Consider the following 17644-nt stretch of genomic DNA (forward strand, 5'->3'; position numbering starts at 1 on the left):
CATTCTATACCTCTGATTGAATAACCATTAACTTTTTTTTTTTTTAAACAAATGGAAATTGTCCTCACACATTTACTTGAGCTAAAGAAAAACCAAATAGAAGGAAGGTAACTTACTCTGCTGCCACTGGCAAGATTTAATTCACCCATAGAATCAACTGTTGTTGAATGTAACTTTTGTTGCCAATGCCAGATTGTCAAGAGACTCTTCTCTAAAATCAGAAACTCAGTTTCCATTAGGTTAGGGTTAATGTATGTAGTACAGGTGTACAAATCATGAACTCTGCCAGCGCTGTGTTTCACATATATATTCAACCCTGGTAAGCATCCTTAACAGATCTGTGGAGGAAGGAAAATATTTCTTGCTCATCTTTTATACAAAGGTTCTACTTCTGTAGAACTTAAGAAAACTTGATACAATAATGAAGTGCTTTTTTTCTTTTTCTTTTCTTTTTTTAAACAAAGTATACTAAATGGCTTCTTTTAATTTGATTGTATCTGTCAGCTTTTTTGGTAAAAAGCCATTCTAAAAGTAATTGTCCTGAATTCACAGTTTAGTAGTCAAGAGCTCAGCTGAGTGACAAGACAATTCCTTTTCTTCCAACATGCAATTAATCTCAAATCTCCATACTCCCTTTTTTATTATAGGAATTTAATACTCATAATTTTGTGATTTTGGATCATCCTCCCCTCACCTCTCTCCTCTTGTATGCTTATCAGTATTTTGACTGGTTTGCATGTCAGCAGTTCTTTTATATTTGAGCAGATAAGGGAAAAATTCTCAGTAAAGGTTTGTGACACTGTTGGTGTGCTTGGGGAAAAAAGTTTTTTTCCTCAGAATTCCTTCTCACCTTATGCTTGCAAATCATCCAGGTTATCACAATTCAGTGTTAGATTAGCCAGTATAAATTTTTAATCTTAACATCATTTTACATTATTATAATCTGATTTGAGGAAAGGTGTTAGCAATTTAACCTTAATGTTTTTAAAAAATAAACAGATTACAAGTGTCCTAGTCTTATTTTATGCGATGATCAAAAAAATGTAGTGGAAACTTGTAATTTCCCACTCAAAGGGGTACCTAGAAATAAGAAAATGCATATACTTTAGTAAGAAGTATGTTGACATTTTAATATACTTCTAGAACAGTATGTGTATACCTTGTAGGTAGAAAATACAAAAAAAAAAAGAGGCAGTGGTTTTGATCCTTTATGCCTGTATTACCATATTGGATCCTCAAACAGTGGAAGAAAACAAAAATATTGCTAGAATCATAACAGAATTGATTATTGTTTGAAGAGCATTTATAGCCTCAATTATTTCAGCAAGTGGTTCATTTTTTTCTCTACTGTTGTTTGTATTCTTTCTCTGAAAATTTTCAAAAGTGGGCTCAATTCCCTTCAAGTTGGAAGGACTAAAAGATCTACACATTAATACAGGTAGCCTGTTGACATGGGGTTACTGAAATGAACCTTTCCAGTGTTCTGGTTCATAGAAATAAACAGAAGTATTTTTTGGTTATTCAGCACAGGTTTATTGGTTATCTATGCCATGTCCTGGGTCTGTAAAAATGAGCAAGATGTGGCTCTTACCTTCTTGGAAACTGTTACTTAGAAGTGAGAACAGACAAGCCACCCTGCCATGCCACCTGGAAGCAGGTGTCCAGCTAACTTGCTGTAGTTGTTACAAACCCCTTTACAACTCATAAAGGTGAACCTGCTCTGTTCTTCTTTTAGATTCTGCTTTCCTTTCTTGGATTGATTATTAGCTCATTTGTGTAATTTTCTTTTTTTTTTTTTTCGACCGCGCCCCTCGGGCATGTGGGATCTTAGTTCCCCTGACCAGGGATTGAACCCGCGCCCCCTCCAGTGGAAGCGTGGTCTTAACCTCTGGACTGCCAGGGAAGTCCCTCATTTGTGTAATTTTCAATCCAACATCAGTATCATTTAGTTCAGTGAATCTTGAGTTGCTCTCCTGTTCATTAAGTTGTCCATATCCTTTCTGAAGCAAAATAAACGTAATTATACTCAGTAAAGACATTGCCTGTGTGAATAGTTAGGTTGATGGAGGAATTGGCTGGATGGTCTTGCTCTCTCTAAACATATAATATATGGAGTGACAATTTGCAAGGCACTCATGGTAAAATATCCTGAATATTAAAAGTATGCTGACTAGCTTTATTCTTTGAATTAAAACATGTCACAATCTTAGGGTCTCAAACTCATTATTAATACTACTTTTAGCTTAAAAAACTAAAGATGTAGATTAAGATGTGGTAGATACTAACCCCCAGAAATACTCATGGATGTTACATTTTCAAATACCTTATAGCAGTCAAGCATGAACCCCTGTTTGGAAGACATATGCCTCTCTGTCCTTAACATAGCCTGTCTTATTCTCCAGAAGATTTGTCCACATCCACAAGTAACTATACAATACAAAGAAAGACAAGAATGCTGTGAACAGAGTACATTAAAAAGAAAAGGAAGATGGGAGTGACTCATACATGTCTGCGTGTGTGTGTAGTGGCTGAGGATAGTGGCGTGGTGTGTGTGTATGTGTGTTGGTTGAGGATAGTTAGTGGCGTGGTGTGTGTGTATGTGTGTTGGCTGAGGATGGTTAGTGGCGTGGTGTGTGTGTATGTGTGTTGGCTGAGGATAGTGGCATGGTGTGTGTGTATGTGTGTTGGCTGAGGATAGTTAATGGCGTGGTGTGTGTGTATGTGTGTTGGCTGAGGATAGTTAGTGGCGTGGTGTGTGTGTATGTGTGTTGGCTGAGGATAGTTAATGGCGTGGTGTGTGTGTGTGTGTGTTGGCTGAGGATAGTTAGTGGCGTGGTGTGTGTGTGTGTGTGTGTTGGCTGAGGATAGTTAGTGGGGTGGGAATGGGCAGCCACACAAAAGTGGTAGCAGTTGAGCTGCATCACTAAGGGTAGGTGGGATTTAAAAGAGATTGGGGGAGGGAATCCACGAAGAGAACACTGATCAAAGACATGTAGGTAAGCTTCTGTCTACTTGTAACAGTTTCTGGGCTATTAAGTCATATTCAATACAGACCTATGAGCTCATTAAACATTTTTGTGTTCATGACTAGTTAAATCTCAGATTAGTCAGAAAATTGAGTCCATGATGAAATACAAAGTATCTAAACATTGAAATTTTGTTCTTGTTACCTTGCCCATTTCTATTGTAACACTAAAAATATTTGCTATGATAGATTATATGTGATTTTTGGAGTTGCAGAGAACTTGCTGGTAAGGACATTGACTTCTTTTAAAGGAAGTCATTTATATTTGGAGCATGTTGTTCAGTGTATGCAAAAAGACCAAACGAAACTAGATCTCCCTAGTAAGAGAATAGTGGATCAATCTCTTTCTCACAATGTATACTTTTCAAACTCAATAATTTAAGATGATAAAGTGATCCTTCCTTAGTTATGCTATTTCTAGTGCCATGGTACGTGGTTCACTCTTAAATGTTGCATTTACATTTCATACTTTTCTTACCTATTGCTCAGGTATCACCTGCATGGAAGGTGAGGGGAAAATTATAAACTCGAAATATTTCTCAGATATTTCCAAGATGAGGTTTTAGTTTGACAGCTTTTTACCTTTCTGTTGTTGTTTGGGAAGCTTAGTTCATAGCCATACCTTGCATTTCAGTGAAGAACCACAGGAAAGGCAGCCCATTTAAATAGCCCTTCAGGGGAAGGCGTTTGTTTGTTTGTCCTGAAGGGCCCTTTGACCTACAGATAGTCTATAGCCCAGTGCTGTCTCTAACTCTGATTTTTATTGTGCACTCCTTCCGAGAATTCTCCTCGTCCAGTTTCGGAAGCAGCCAACCCTACTGTGGACCTCCTTGCAGATGTGAAGAAACCGGCAGCCATCTTCAGGGTGACCCACCCTGTGGAATGAAGCACAGCTGGCGAGGTAGCTTTGTTCTCTGGATTGGGCTGGATTGTGACCAAGGTGTGGCAGCTGCGGTGAGAATGGGGGGAGGGAGGCTACAACGCACAAATGCAGGTGGTCAGACATCCAGAAGATGCACAGCTTTTAGTTCTCAGACCCGGAAGTACCATGTTGAGCACCGTGTTGAAAGTAAACCCTTATATGTTTACAGGCATGTTCTAGGTCTTTTCCTTTATCAAAACGTAGCTTTTGTGAAGTTGCAAGTAGTAATAATTACAAGAAATAATGCAGCTTCTCACACCAAAAAATCCCTGAGTACTTATCCAAAAGGATAAGTAGCTATTGCTGTATATGTGGAAGCAGAAATTGCAGTTGTTACCGTATTACTTAAATATGTTTAGCAGAATTTCATCTCTTGAGAATGGTTGCTGCTGTGTGTTCTGCATTTGAACTCAAGTATATGTTGAGAGGATTCTGCTTTTCAGGAGTTACTCTTTAAGAAGTACCTGTTTTATACCCGTACATTGCGTAAGGAAAGCCTCTTTGCTTCTTCAAGTAAATTGCTCCTCATGTTTTCTGTTTTAGGATTAAATGGCCTGAGTACCAAATGATAAGGCAGACATTCTGTGTTTCCTAAGTGAAGGGTGGTGAGAACTTCTTAGAAGTTTATCTGAAACTTATCCTAATACAGATGATTTGTTTTTTGGTGTGATGGTAGTATTAAGTTGTGCTTCTCAAACTTTTTCATGTTCTTGGCTCCAGTCGTGAGGCGATCAATATCTCTACACACCCATAATCCTTCTATGATAAGGCAGCATGCCATGGCACACAGGTTGGGAAGCTCTCTTTTAAATACATTATTTTTAAAAAACTTCCCTTCTGTTAACTCTTTCATTAAATGTATATTAAGCATCTACTCTATACCAGTTGCTTTGCTGTTTCAGGGCTGAAGATTTAATTTGTGTCTATTTTCGCTCTGGCTTTGAGCTGGAAGACACCTCAGGCATCTTTTAGCACCTTAATTCTGCAGATGTGAGTCAGGCCCAGAGAAGTTAAGATTCTCCAAGGTTCTTTTGCTAACACGAGACCTGGCACTTGAACCCAGTTCTCCTAACTCTTGGAACTCTGCCCTTTGCTATCATTCAAGTACCAAAACACACACTGAATTAACTTTCATAAACTATGTCCTTTTGTGGGATGAGATTTCTTGATTCCTGCAGGATATGTAGGGTATCTAGAAATTGAATATAGGTAAGTGCATGTAGTATTTTATTGTGGTACACTCAGTATAATTTACATCTTTGTGAGTAATTTTAAGCAGTAAAAATATGGTCACTGTAGAAAATTTATACAGTACAAAAAGTAACAAGTCAAAAATTACTCAATCCTTTCCTGAAAAAGATACCTTTTTTCCTCTGACACTTTTTTGCTTGAAGCTGTGATTATATATCTCACCTTCTTCATAAAGATTTTAAACATTCAAATTTGTTTTTTTCTTGATAAAGCTGTTTTCCTTCCTTTTGATTTTGTTCATGAGTGTATGGAGAAATTTTTTAACAGACGTAAAATAATGCGTTTTGATTTTGGTTTAAGATAAGGCACATGAAAACTGTTACCTAGTTTTGTTTGTATTGATTGCTGCTCACATGTCAGGGAGGTATGGAAATCAGGAATTCTACATGGTTTCCCATTACAACTCCATTCCTCCAGGTTTTAATAAAGACTGAAGACCAGTTGAAGTATAGGAACTGTGGCAACATCTCCAAGTCTCAGTGTGGGGATGTGCCTAAATGCCTACTTGCCACTGTCTAAGGTGGGCAGTTTGGTTGCAAACTTCAGCTAAGCATCAGGGGCCTGAATGGGAAGGGAGAAGTGTGACGCTACTTCTTCTCCGTCTGGACAGGGGACACGCAGATACCCTACCATACTGATAAGTCAGCTGCTTCTATTCTTTCTTTCCTTAGAAAAAGGAAATGCTCCCTTCCTGAATAGGGGCTCTGAGGAGAGGAGGACGATGAACCCAAGTGTGGGTGAGTAAATTTTCCTCTTTCCATGGGTCTCTGATTGCCGTGATCTTCTTTCCAGCGAGGGTCTGCGTAAATACTGGCTCCTTATTGCATGTGCTGGGAGAAAAAGCTGATGGTAGGAGAGCACTTGTAGAAGGATGGAGGAGACTGAAAGACGCTCGTTAGAGTGCACCTGGATGCTGCTGTGACATCACAGGCGGACCATAAACGGCTCTCCAGAAAATACGGCAGTCTTTTTTCACCCCTTTCTTAACAATGAGACGTAGATTGGGCTTGTTCTCTATTCAAGCATCCTTATGAGTAAATGTCTATTTTTACAGTAGAGCTGCACTTTAAAAATAGCTCCAATCAGTGCGACTCTTTTCCCCCATATGTTAAAAAGTTATGAGTTAAAATAAATTTTAACTCAGATTGCTTAAATTCTTCCAGACACAAGGCACTTTCCTTTTTTTCTTTTTTGGAGGGGAGGAAGGGGACAGAGGAGGATTAAATACAAAATAAGGACTTTTCTTTCTGGGCCTCCTCAACCCTGTGTTTGTTCTTTGAGACTTTTTTTTTTTTTAACCAGTAGCAAGGCTTTTAAACCAAGATTTGAGATTTCTGACTGTTAAAAAATTCATTAATATTTGGCGGGTTACAGTCTTCTTCCTGGAGTGATTGTTTATTTTTGTTGCTGAGAGCAATTAGCTAGAACAGTCACAGTTGCAGCTGTTAGATACTCTAAGCTCCAGCGGAGATCACAAAAGGCTTTCTGCACATTTAGAGTCTGTATTTGGATTGTTTTTAATGGGTGATTCTTCTGGAGTCACTGTGTTAGCAAATTCAGTTGGGTGATCCCGAGCCAAGTCGAATGTACAATGGGATCCTGAGCCTGCTGTGTTGATCAGTCACCTAAACCACTAGCTTTGTAGAAGCCGGGGTGGCAGTGGCCGCTGTGTGTGGAAGGAACCTGTCCCATTCCTTTTCTCTGTATCTTTACCATGCAAACCTGGGTATGGCTTGTCCCCAAACACTATGCCCAAAACACTGCGTTTTCTCAGGAATTTGTCCTTCGGTGTTTACTCCTTGTTTGTTGCTCTTAACTTGTTAAGGCTTTTGTGGGATAATCTGCCTGTGCAAATGTGAGAAGGAGATTCATGGGTACAATCTGGTGCCCACTGACTTACATCTTTAGGAAAGACTGGCTTCTTAGAAAATCTTGGCTCCAGTTGAATGCCTGACACTTCAGAAACAGCAACTCAAATGAAAGGATTGTTTCACTATTTTTACAGTGTCTGTACTTTCGCCTTCGAATATAGTTTTGATAGAAAAGTATTTATGTGTGTACATATTTAATAGTCATACTGCTTTAGGGTTCACAGTATGCTTTTCTAATTTGAATATCACAGTAACCTGTGAGGCAGGGAATTCTGTGTTGTCCCTATTTTACGGAAGAGTAAATAGTCTCACAGTTGGTGGATAGCCAACCACCTGCTTGGTTTTCTGTACTGCGGCCATTTACTTTGTGTAAATAAAAAATACATGTTTTGTATATTTCACTGCTAGTGTATTGAGCGAAAGCAGGTGGATGGACTTAGCTTTATTTTAAAGGCTGCTGGAAATTAGCTTTATTTTAAAGGCTGCTAGAGATTGCTCTAATGTACAAGGCTAGAGTGATGACTCAGTGAAGTGGTATAGAATCAGGATATGTTACTTCGTCTTTATTTCAGGGAAATTATTTGGGAATCTTGGAGAGGTTTGGTAATCATATTACAAGTAGGAATCTAAAATGTGCAGTGAAAGTTTGTTTCCTGCTAGCTAACATAAATTAAATTAGAAGTCATTACATTTTGATGAAATTTAGGTACTTATATGAAGGTATTTTTAGAACAGCCTTTCAAATGGCAGTTGATTGACCAGATGGCAGTTGCTTGATCAGCCAGCTTGGATCTATTACTAAGTCAGGTGGGTAGTTCTTCTTTAATCACGCCCCCTTCCAATAAAAATTTTCATATAATTGGAGAGGTATGAGCACTGGTAAGTTAAAAACTAATTTAGTAATTTTAATGAAATTTTTCTGTAAATATTTTATCTCTCATATTTTAAATGATACTATAGTCTCCTGAAGTATCATGATTTGAATTGAACACACAAAAATTTCAAGCAAAATGCAAGACTTTCTTCTCTCTTCCCTTCTTGAAGATTAAAATAATTGTAATAATATGAATTATTGATGGCTTTCTTGTTTCCTCAAACTTTTAAAAATAATTAATGTTTTAAAATCTTTTGGAAACCTAGGCAGTATCTACTAGGACACCACAAACATTAGAATTGACATATGTCTATTAGACAAAGTTTTCTAATACTCAGAGTTGACTATAAATATATTTGAAAGCAATGTGGCAACATCATCTTGGATAAATTAGTTAAGGATTCACTGGTGATGCAGATAAGTGAGATGAGAAGGATGTGGAAACAAGAGGATAGATGGGTTGGCCAGAACATCTGAATGGAAGAGTGAGGGCATCTCTGTGTGATGCTCTCCTTTCCATCACAGTGAATGGAAGCCTGGGGTGAGGTGCTGATGGGTCAGCGAGAACCCTGTTAGGAAGACTTCTGGATAGAACTTTGGACAGTGATCCTGAAATTTTGAAGCCTGGAAGCTCTGTTAGCCTCAAAATAAAGCATCAGATCTTAGCTGAATTGTGACTAAAACAAATACTGAAACACAAAATATTTTGTCTTCCACAGTCATTCTCAGACTTAGGTATGCATGATACTCACCTTTGAGGCTTACTAATATAGATGCTTGAAGCTCACCTCAGATTCTGATTCAGGGGCTCTAGAGCGAGTCCCAGATAGGCTCCAAAATAGAGGGGGCTTTTCAGCCAAGGTAAAGACATACTGGTCTAGTGTATATTGAAATGAGCTATCAAGAGTATAGGAGTTTGAAGTGTTCCTACTCTGCCTGTTGCCTGTTTCCTCTTCCTTCTCTGTTGTATTCGCTTCAGTTTCCAGGAAGCCTGTGGTTGTCTATTCCTACCCCAATTTTCACCTAGAAAACTGAGTGATAATTTGGGTCAAACAACATGCTAATAAGCACTCTATTTGCAGTATCTCAATCTTAATATCACGAGAGAGGTAGTCTAATAATCCCTACTTTACAGAGGAAGAAAATGAGACTTAAAGAGGTTGAGAAACTTGTCCAAGGACTTTAGCTAATGGTTGAGAAACTTGTCCAAGGACTTTAGCTAATCGGCTCTTGAGCTGGAGCTGCAGCTCGCTGTCTGGCTTCAGAGCTGTGGTCTTAATGACACAGTCTGCTCTAGTGGTTAACAGTGGGCGACCGTGGTGGAAATACTTGATTTTACCCTAACGTGAGCTAGTTTGGTTTTACTGCTACAAATACATCTACTCTTGGAAAAGAGTTCCAGATGTTTGTTGTTGTTGTGTGTGTAGTTTATAATATAAAGATAGGTTTGTTTGTGTTTTAGCTCACTTTCTAGACTGGGAAATTCCTTAGGGTAGGATCTTTCTGTGATTCATCTTGGTGTTTCTTTCCCCTTATGTCCACCATGGTCCCTTGCACATACATCGTGAGTGCTCAGAGGGATTGTAGAATACATAAAATGGAAGAATGAAGTTTGAGGAGCTGCTGCCTACTCAGAATTAGGGCTGGTGTGAGATCTAGTGTATCCTTACATTTGTTTTCTCCATTGGGAAATTAGTGCTGATGCTATTCCATGTTTCTTGAACATTTCAGGTTGCTTGCTTGTTTTGCGGATGAGTCAGGGTTGACAGTATACCAAATTGTAAAATGATGACTCCAGGAAAAGTATAGAAAAGGAATTACTGTGCTCCAGGAGAAAGTGCAAGTCTATACACCCAGGGATTTACGCTATACATTCTGGTTTCTATTCCCCTCGGATAAAAAAGTCTTCTAAGTGTGAATACTAGGGATATGAACGGTTAATTTCTTTAGTCTTGGACAATGTTAAAGCTGGTCCTATGTCTGAATAGTGTATGAGACAGAAATGTAAAGGAAAGTTGAAATGTCTTTGATTCTATTGCACAGGAGACCCAGGTGAACCCGGTATTTGGTGTACATTTTTAAATAAAAGATTTCATAGCTCTTTCATTTTTTTTCATGAAGATATTATGGTGATAATAGCCAGAAAGTAACTATCCTTTTCAGATTTACTCTGAGTGATAGAATATTCTCTGCTTAGAGTTTATAGCTTGACTAATGCCATTTCTTGACCAAATCGAAGTACTTAGTGAAAGTCAGACAAGAATATCAGGATGTTAAGTACAGTGTATTAGTTCAGGCTGCTGTAACAGATTCCCATAGACTGGAGGCTTATAAACAACAGAAATTTATTTCCCATAGTTGTATGTCTGAGATCAGGGGGCCAGTATGGTAGGGTTCTGGTGAGGGTCCTCCTCCAGGTTGCAAACTGCCAACTTCTCATTGTGACCGCACAGGGTAGAAAGAGAGTGCATCAGCTCTCTGACCTCTTCGTATAAGACCCTCATCCCATTCATGAGTCTGCCCTCACAACCCAGTTACCTCCCAGAGGCTCCACATCCAAATAACATCACATTGGAGACTACATTTTTTTTTCGGAGTTTGCCTTTTTTTTTTTTTTTTTCTGATTTATGAACTATAGTTGTTTTTTTTTTTAAACATCTTTATTGGAGTATAATTGCTTTACAATGCTGTGCTAGTTTCTGCTTTATAACAAAGTGAATCAGCTATATGTATACATATATCCCCATATCCCTTCCCTCTTGCACCTCCCTCCCACCCTCCCTATCCCACCCATCTAGGTGGTCACAAAGCACCTAGCCGATCTCCCTGTGCTCTGCAGCTGCTTCCCACTAGCTGTTTTACATTTGGTAGTGTATATAAGTCCATGCCACTCTCTCACTTCATCTCAGCTTACCCTTCCCCCTCCCCATGTCCTCAAGGCCATTCTCTACACCTGCGTCTGTGTCTTTATTCCTGTCCTGCCCCTAGGTTCTTCAGAACCTTTTTTTTTTTCCCTTAGATTCCATATATATGTGTTAGAATATGGTATTTGTTTTTCTCTTTCTGACTTACTTCACTCTGTATGATAGACTCTAGGTCCATCCACCTCACTACAAATAACTCAATTTTGTTTCTTTTTATAGCTGAGTAATATGCCATTGTATATATGTGCCACATCTTCTTTATCCATTCATCTGTCGATGGACACTTAGGTTGCTTCCGTGTCCTGGCTATTGTAAATAGAACTGCAGTGAACATTGTGGTACATGACTCTGTTTGAATTATGGTTTTCTCAGGGTATATATGCCCAGTAGTGGGATTGCTGCGTCATATGGTAGTTCTATTTTTGGTATTTTAAGGAACCTCCATACTGTTCTCCATAGTGGCTGTATCAATTTACATTCCTACCAATAGTGCAAGAGGGTTCCCTTTTCTCCACACCCTCTCCAACATTTATTGTTTGTAGATTTTTTGATGATGGCCATTCTGACCGGTGTGAGGTAATACCTCATTGTACTTTTGATTTGCATTTCTCTTAATGATTAGTGATGTTGAGCATCCTTTCATGTGTTTGTTGGCAATCTGTATATCTTCTTTGGAGAAATGTCTGTTTAGGTCTTCTGCCCATTTTTGGATTGGGTTGTTTGTTTTTTGGATATTAAGCTGCATGAGCTGCTTGTATATTTTGGAGATTAATCCGTTGTCAGTTGCTTCATTTGCAAATATTTTCTCCCATTCTGAGGGTTTTCTTTTCATCTTGTTTATGGTTTCCTTTGCTGTGCAAACGCTTTTAAGTTTCATTAGGTCCCATTTGTTTATTTTTGTTTTTATTTCCATTTCTCTAGGAGGTGGGTCAAAAAGGATCTTGCTGTGATTTATGTCAAAGAGTGTTCTGCCTATGTTTTCCTCTAAGAGTTTGATGGTGTCTGACCTTACATTTAGGTCTTTAATCCATTTTGAGTTTATTTTTGTATATGGTGTTAGGGAGTGTTCTAATTTCATTCTTTTACATGTAGCTGTCCAGTTTTCCCAGCACCACCTATTGAAGAGGCTGTCTTTTCTCCATTGTATATTCTTGCCTCCTTTATCAAAGATAAGATGACCATATGTGCGTGGGTTTATCTTTGGGCTTTCTGTCCCATTCCATTGATCTATGTTTCTGTTTTTGTGCCAGTACCATACTCTCTTGATTACTGTAGCTTTGTAGTACAGTCTGAAGTCAGGGAGCTCACCCGATTCCTCCAGGTCCATTTTTCTTTCTCAAGATTGCTTTGGCTATTCGGGGTCTTTTGTGTTTCCATACAAATTGTGAAATTTTTTGTTCTAGTTCTGTGAAAAATGCCATTGGTAGTTTGATAGGGATTGCGTTGAATCTGTGGATTGCTTTGGGTAGTATAGTCATTTTCACAATGTTGATTCTTCCAGTCCAAGAACATGGTATATCTCTCCATCTGTTGGTATCATCTTTAATTTCTTTCATCAGTGTCTTACAGTTTTCTGCATACAGGTCTTTTGTCTCTTTAGGTAGGTTTATTCCTAGGTATTTTATCCTTTTTGTTGCAGTGGTAAATGGGAGTGTTTCCTTAATTTCTCTTTCAGATTTTTCATCATTAGTGTATAGGAATGCAAGAGATTTCTGTGCATTAATTTTGTATCCTGCTACTTTACCAAATTCATTGATTAGCTCTAGTAGTTTTCTGGTAGTGTCTTTAGGATTCTCTGTGCATAGTATCATGTCATCTGCAAACAGTGACAGTTTTACTTCTTCTTTTCCAATTTGGATTCCTTTTATTTCTTTTTCTTCTCTGATTGCTGTGGCTAAAACTTCCAAAACTATGTTGAATAGTAGTGGTGAGAGTGGGCAACCTTGTCTTGTTCCTGATCTTAGTAGAAATGGTTTCAGTTTTTCACCATTGATAATGATGTTGGCTCTGTGTTGGTCATATATGACCTTTATTATGTTAAGGTAAGTTCCCTTTATGCCTGCTTTCTGGAGAGTTTTTAATCATAAATTGGTGTTGAATTTTGTCAAAAGCTTTTTCTGCATCTATTGAGATGATCACATGGTTTTTCTCCTTCAATTTGTTAATATGGTTTATCACATTGATTGATTTGCGTTTATTGAAGAATCCTTGCATGCCTGGGATAAACCCCACTTGATCATGGTGTATGATCCTTTTAATGTGCTGTTGGATTCTGTTTGCTAGTATTTTGTTGAGGATTTTTGCATCTATGTTCATCAGTGATATTGGCCTGTAGTTTTCTTTCTTTGTGACATCTTTGTCTGGTTTTGGTATCTGGGTGACTGATGGTGGCCTAATACAATGAGTTTGGGAGTGTTCCTCCCTCTGCTATATTTTGGAAGAGTTTGAGAAGGATAGGTGTTAGCTCTTGTCTAAATGATAGAATTTTGTGAAACCATCTGGTCCTGGGCTTTTGTCTGTTGGAATACTTTTGATCACGGTTTCAATTTCAGTGCTTGTGATTGGTCTGTTTATATTTTCTATTTCTTCCGGGTTCAGTCTCAGAAGGTTGTGCTTTTCTAAGAATGTGTCCATTTCTTCCAGGTTGTCCATTTTATTGGCATATTGTTGCTTGTAGTAATCTCTCATGATCCTTTGTATTTCCGTGGTGTCAGTTGTTACTTCTCCTTTTTCATTTCTAATTCTGTTGATTTGAGTCTTCTCCCTTTTTTTCTTGATGAGTCTGGCTAATGGTTTATCAATTTTGTTTATCTTCTCAGAGAACCAGCTTTTTTTTTCATTGATCTTTGCTATCATTTCCTTCATTTCCTTTTCGTTTATTTCTGCTCTGATCTTTATGATTTCTTTCCTTCTGCTAACTTTGGGTTTTTTTTGTTCTCTCTCTAAATTGCTTTAGATGTAAGGTTAGGTTGTTTATTCGAGATGTTTCTTATTTCTTGAGGTAGAATTGTATTGCCTTAAACTTCGCTCTTAAACTGCTTTTGCAGCACCCCATATGTTTTGGGCCATCGTGTTTTCATTGTCATTTCTTTCTAGGTATTTTATGATTTCCTCTTTGATTTGTTCAGTGATCTCTTGGTTATTTAGTGGCGTATTGTTTAGCCTCCATGTGTTTGTATTTTTTACAGTTTTCTTTCCTGTAGTTGATATCTAGTCTCATAGCATTGTGATCAGAAAAGATACTTGACACGATTTCATTTTTCTGAAATTTACCAAGGCTTGATTTGTGACCCAAGATATGATCTGTCCTGGAGAATGTTCCATGAGCACTTGAGAAGAAAGTGTGTTCTGTTGTGTTTGGATGGAATGTCCTATAAATATCAGTTAAGTCCATCTTGTTTAATGTATCATTTAAAGCTTCTGTTTCCTTATTTATTTTCATTTTGGATGATCTGTCCATTGTTTAAAGTCCCCTACTATTATTGTGTTACTGTCAATTTCCCCTTTTATGGCTGTTAGCATTTGTCTTATGTATTGAGGTGCACTTATGTTGGGTGCATAAATAGTTACAATTGTTATATCTTCCTCTTGGATTGATCCCTTGATCATTATGTAGTGTCCTTCTTTGTCTGTTGTAATAGTCTTTATTTTAAAGTCTCTTTTGTTTGATATGAGAATTGGTACTCCAGCTTTCTTTTGATTTCCATTTGCATGGAATGTCTTTTTCCATGCCTTCACTTTCAGTTTGTATGTGTCCCTAGGTCTGAGGAGGGTCTCTTGTGGACAGCATATATACAGGTCTTGTTTTTGTATCCATTCAGCCAGTCTGTGTCTTTTGGTTGGAGCATTTAATCCATTTACATTTAAGGTAGTTACCAATATGTATGTTCCTGTTACCATTTTCTTAATTGTTTTAGGTTTGTTGTTGTAGGTCTTTTCCTTCTCTTGTGTTTCCTGCCTAGAGAAGTTCCTGTAGCATTTGTTGTAAAGCTGGTTTGGTGGTGCTGTATTCTCTTAGCTTTTCCTTGTCTGTAAAGGTTTAAATTTCTCCATCGAATCTGAATGAGATCCTTGCTGGGTAGAGTAATCTTGGTTGTAGGTTTTTCCCTTTCATCACTTTAAATGTGTCCTGCCACTCCCTTCTGGCCTGTAAAGTTTCTGCTGAAAGATCAGCTGCTAACCTTATGGGGATTCCCTTGTATGTTATTTGTTGCTTTTCCTTTGCTGCTTTTAATATTTTTTCTTTGTGTTTAATTTTTGGTAGTTTGATAAATATGTGTTGTGGCGTTTTTCTCCTTGGTTTTATCCTGTATGGGACTCTCTGTGCTTCCTGGACTTGATTGACTATTTCCTTTCCCATATTAGGGAAGTTTTCAACTGTAATCTCTTCAAATATTTTCTCAGTCCCTTATTTTTTCTCTTCTTCTGGGACCCCTATAATTTGAATGTTGGTGCATTTAATGTTGTCCCAGAGGTCTCTGAGACTGTCCTCAATTCTTTTCATTCTTTTTTCTTTTTTCTGCTCTGTGGTAGTTATTTCTACTATTTTATCTTCCAGGTCACTTATCCTTTCTTCTGCCTCAGTTATTCTGCTATTGATCCCCTCTAGAGTATTCTTAATTTCATTTATTGTGTTTTTCATCTTTTCTCGGTTCCTCTTTAGTTCTTCTAGGTCCTTGTTAAATGTTTCTTGCATTTTGTCTATTCTATTTCCAAGATTTTGGATCATCTTTACTATCATTACTCTGAATTCTTTTTCAGGTAGACTGCCTATTTCCTCTTCATTTGTTAGGTCTGGTGTGTTTTTACCTTGCTCCTTAATCTGCTGTGTGTTTTTCTGTCTTCTCATTTTGCTTATCTTACTGTGTTTGGGGTCTCCTTTTTGCAGGCTGCAGGTTCGTAGTTCCTATTGTTTTTGGTATCTGTCCCCAGTGGCTATGGTTGGTTCATTGGGTTGTGTAGGCTTCCTGGTGGAGGGGACTAGTGCCTGTGTTCTGGTGGATGAGGCTGGATCTTGTCTTTCTGGTGGGCAGGACCACGTCCGGTGGTGTTTTGGGGTGTCTGTGACCTTATTATGATTTTAGGCAGCCTGTCTACTAATGGGTGGGGTTGTGGTCCTGTCTTGCTAGTTGTTTGGCATAGGGTGTCCGGCACTGTAGCTTACTGGTCGTTGAGGGGAGCTGGGTCTTAGTGTTGAGATGGAGATCTGTGGGAGAGCTTTCGCCGTTTGATATTACGTGAGGCTGGGATTTCTCTGGTGGACCAATGTCCTAAACTCGGCTCTCCCACCTCAGAGGCTCAGGCCTGACACCTGGCTGGAGCACCAAGACCCTGTCAGCCACACGACTTAGAAGAAAAGGGAGGAAAAAATAAGGAAGTGAGGGAGGGAGGAAGGAAAGAAGGAAGGAAAAAAATAATAAAGTTACTAAAATAAAAAATATTATTAAAAATAAAAAAATAAAAAAGTAATTTAAAAAAAAGAGAAAAAGGAAGAAGAGAGCAACCAAATGAAAAAACAACTCCACAAATGATAACAAGCGCTAAAAAGTGTATTAAAAAAAAAAAATGGGCAGGCAAAACCCTAGGACAAATGGTAAAAGCAAAGCTATACAGGCAAAATCATACAAAGAAGCATACACGTACACACTCACAAAAAGAGGAAAAGGTAAAAAATATATATATATTGTTGCTCCCAAAATCTACCTCCTCAATTTGGGATGATTCGTTGTCTATTCAGGTGTTCCACAGATGCAGAGTACATCAAGTTGATTGTGGAGATTTAATCCACTGCTCCTGAGGCTGCTGGGAGAAATTTCCCTTTCTCTTCTTTGTGCACACAGCTCCCGGGGTTCAGCTTTGGATTTGGACCCGCCTCTGCGTGTAGGTCACCTGAGGGCGTCTGTTCCTGCTCAGACAGGATGGGGTTAAAGGAGCAGCTGATTCGGGGACTCTGGCTCACTCAGGCCTGGGGGAGGGAGGGGTACGGAATGCGGGGCAATCCTGCGGTGGCAGAGGCCAGCATGAAGTTGCACCAGCCTGAGGTGCGCCACGTGTTCTCCCAGGTAAGTTGTCCCTGGATCACAGGACCCTGGCAGTGGCGGGCTGCACAGGCTCCCTGGAGGGGAGGTGTGGATAGTGACCTGTGCTCGCACACAGGCTTCTTGGTGGCGGCAGCAGCAGCCTTAGCGTCTCATGCCTGTCTCTGGGGTCCGCACTGATAGCCGCGGCTCGTGCCTGTCTCTAGAGCTCGTTTAGGCGGTGCTCTGAATCCCCTCACCTCTCACACCCCAAAACAATGGTCTCTTGCCTCTTAGGCAGGTCCATACTTTTCCCCAGACTCCCTCCCAGCTAGCTGTGGTGCACTAGCCCCCTTCAGGCTGTGTTCACGCAGCCAACCCCAGTCCTCTCCCCGGGGTCTGACTTCCAAAGCCCGAGCCTAAGCTCCCAGCCCCCACCTATCCCGGTGGGTGAGCAGACAGGCCTCTCAGGCTGGTGAGTGCTGGTTGGCACCGATCCTCTGTATGGGAATCTCTCCGCTTTGCCCTCTGCACCCCTGTTGCTGTGCTCTCCTCCATGGCTCTGAAGCTTCCCCCCTGCTCACGCCCCATCTCTGCCAGTGAAGGGGCTTCCTAGTGTGTGGAAACTTTTCCTCCTTCACAGCTCCGTCCCAGAGGTGCAGGTCCCATTCCTATTCTTTTGTCTCTGTTTTTTCTTTTTTCTTTTGCCCTGCACAGGTATGTGGGGAGTTTCTTTCCTTTTGGAAAGTCCGAGGTCTTC

The 17644-nt window shown here is 39.3% G+C and overlaps 1 long non-coding RNA gene across 1 annotated transcript in view; it reads left to right on the forward strand.

Annotated features, from left to right (window-relative positions):
* The window catches only part of LOC309632784, an 807477-nt gene that overhangs the window by 346199 nt on the left and 443634 nt on the right, over positions 1 to 17644 (forward strand). The gene's annotated exons all lie outside the window — the stretch shown is intronic.

Source organism: Balaenoptera borealis (assembly GCF_965194805.1).
Source record: "Balaenoptera borealis genome assembly, chromosome: 8".
In the NCBI taxonomy this organism is placed as follows: Eukaryota; Metazoa; Chordata; class Mammalia; order Artiodactyla; family Balaenopteridae; genus Balaenoptera; species Balaenoptera borealis.